Genomic DNA, 2,455 nt, shown 5'->3' with positions numbered 1-2,455 from the left:
CCTGCTTCTATGTTTGCCTGTTTTAGATTCCTCATTTAAGTGGTATCATGTATTTGTCATTCTGTGTCTGGCTTATTTCACTTAGCATAATGTTATCTAGGTCATCTCTATTATTGTAAATGACAAAGTTTCCTTCTCTTTAAGGCTGAATAATACTCCATTATGGGTTTCCCAGGTAGCTCAGTGGTAAATAATTCACCTGCCAATGCAGGACACACAGGAAACTTGGGTTCAGTCCCTGGATAGGACAATCCCCTGGAGGAGGAAATGGCAACCCACTTGTAAGAGGTAACCCATTGGAGAAGGAAATGGCATCCTCCCCTGGAGGAGGAAACAGCAACCCCCTCTAGTATTCTTGCGTGGAAAATCCCATGGATAGAGGAGCTTGGTTTCCATGGGGTCGGAAAATAGTTGGACACAACTGAGCAACTGAGGACGCACACACACAACACTCCATGATACGTATACACCATATATTTATCCATTCATTCATCAAAGGACATTTAGGCTGCTTCCCTGTGTTGGTTATTGTGAATAAAGCTGCAACAAATATGGGAATACTGATATCTCTTGGAGAGTGTAATTTTAACTCCTTTGGATAGATACCCAGAAGTGGGTTTGATGAATCATATGGTAATTCAATTTTTAATTTTTTGAGGAACCTCAATACTGTTTTCCACAGTGGCTTCACCCATTGACATTCTCACTCTCTAACAGTAAAAAAGAGTTTTCTAAATGCGTTCACTTAATCAGCTTACTCTCTACTGGAGAGAGAGCAAGACAATCAACTTTTCAAATTATTGTTGTGGTAAAAACACTTAACATCAGATCTACTCTCTTAAATCTTTAGACACATAATACAGTACTGTTAAATACAGGCACAATGTTACACAGCAGATCTCTGGAATTTATCCATCTTGCATAACTGAAATATTATACCAAGTGAAAAGCAACTGCCCATTTCTCCCTGCCCTGGGTCCTCTGTGTTTCTATGTGTTTATTTTTTTTTCATTTATTTTTATTAGTTGGAGGCTAATTACTTTACAATATTGTAGGGGGTTTTGCCACACATTGACATGATTTCTATGTTTTTAAAAATTTTAGATACCTCATATAAGTGGAACCATGGAGCATTTGTCTTTCTGTGACTGGCTTTTTCATTTAGAATAATGCCCCTGTGGTTTCTCCATGTTGTCCCATATAACAAGATTTCTTTCATTTTTAAGGTGAAATTATATCCCATTGTGTCTACCACATTTTTATTATCCATTTATCTGTTGGTAGAGATTTGGGTTGTTACCATATCTTGGCTATTGTAAACATGGTGCAATGAACACAGGAGTGAAGATGTCTCTTCGAGATCCTGATTTCACTTCCTTTGGATGTACAATTGACCCTTGAACCATGTGGAGGTTAGAGGCACCAACCCCCCATGCAGTCAAAAGGAACTGTATACTTTTCACTCGGCCCGAACTTAACTACTGATAACCTACTGTTGACTGGAAGCCATACTGATAACCAGTGATTGCATATTTTGTATGCTAGAAGTATTTTCTACTGTATTCTTACAATAAAGTAAGGTAGAGAAACTAAAATGTTATTAAGAATATCATAAGAGGACGCCCGGCCGCGGCGCGCCGGCCCCCCCAACTCCCGGCCCCGGCCGGCCGCCCCCACCTTCCGGGCCCCGGCCGGCTCCCCCCACTTCCCGGCCCCGGCCGCCCCCCTCGCTCCCGGCCCCAGCCGGCCCCGCTGGCTCCGCTCAAAGTTTGCGGCCGCCCCTGCGCCCGCGCGCCCGCCCGATGTATGGGTGATATGCTGCAGCGGGTGTCAGGGTGAGGGACGGCCATATCTGCCGGTGCGGCCCGAGCCGTCAACAACAAAAAGGGCGCGGGAGCTCGGCGGCCGCACGGACGGGCGCACGGACGCCGGGACCGCCTCGCCGCCGCCGCCGCAGGCCTAGCGGGCCGGCCCCGCTGCGCCCCGGCGCACCCCGCCGCTCGGGGGGATGTCTCACAAACCGAACTGCACCGCACACATGCCCGCCGCCTCCCTCAACGCCGCTGGGAGCGTCCACCCGCCCTCCACCAGCATGGCCACGTCTTCACAGTACCGCCAGCTGCTGAGTGACTACGGGCCGCCATCTCTAGGCTACACCCAGGGCATTGGGAACAGGCAGGTGCCCCAGAGCAAATATGCCAAGCTGCTGGCCATCATCGAAGAGCTGGGGAAGGAGATTTGACCCACCTACGCGGGCAGCAAGAGTGCGATGGAGAGACTAAAACGAGGCATCATCCATGCCCGAGGATTGGTGCGGGAGTGCCTGGCTGAAACGGAACAAAACGCCAGGTGAGCGTGGAAGGTTTTCCAGCTTCTTCCCAGAGGAGAAGTTACAGTTCCCCTCCCTTATTGAGATGAAACTTTTGTTTTCAAGTTGGTTAACCAGTTCAGTTTC

General features: G+C 48.1%; 1 pseudogene; it reads left to right on the top strand.

The window, feature by feature from the left end:
- Positions 1-2,008: 2,008 nt before the first annotated feature.
- On the top strand, positions 2,009-2,455 carry LOC136153939 (cyclin-dependent kinase 2-associated protein 1 pseudogene; annotated as a pseudogene).

This window comes from Muntiacus reevesi, chromosome X, assembly GCF_963930625.1.
Source record: "Muntiacus reevesi chromosome X, mMunRee1.1, whole genome shotgun sequence".
NCBI classification, from domain to species: Eukaryota; Metazoa; Chordata; class Mammalia; order Artiodactyla; family Cervidae; genus Muntiacus; species Muntiacus reevesi.
This window is presented reverse-complemented; position numbering and strand designations above follow the sequence as displayed.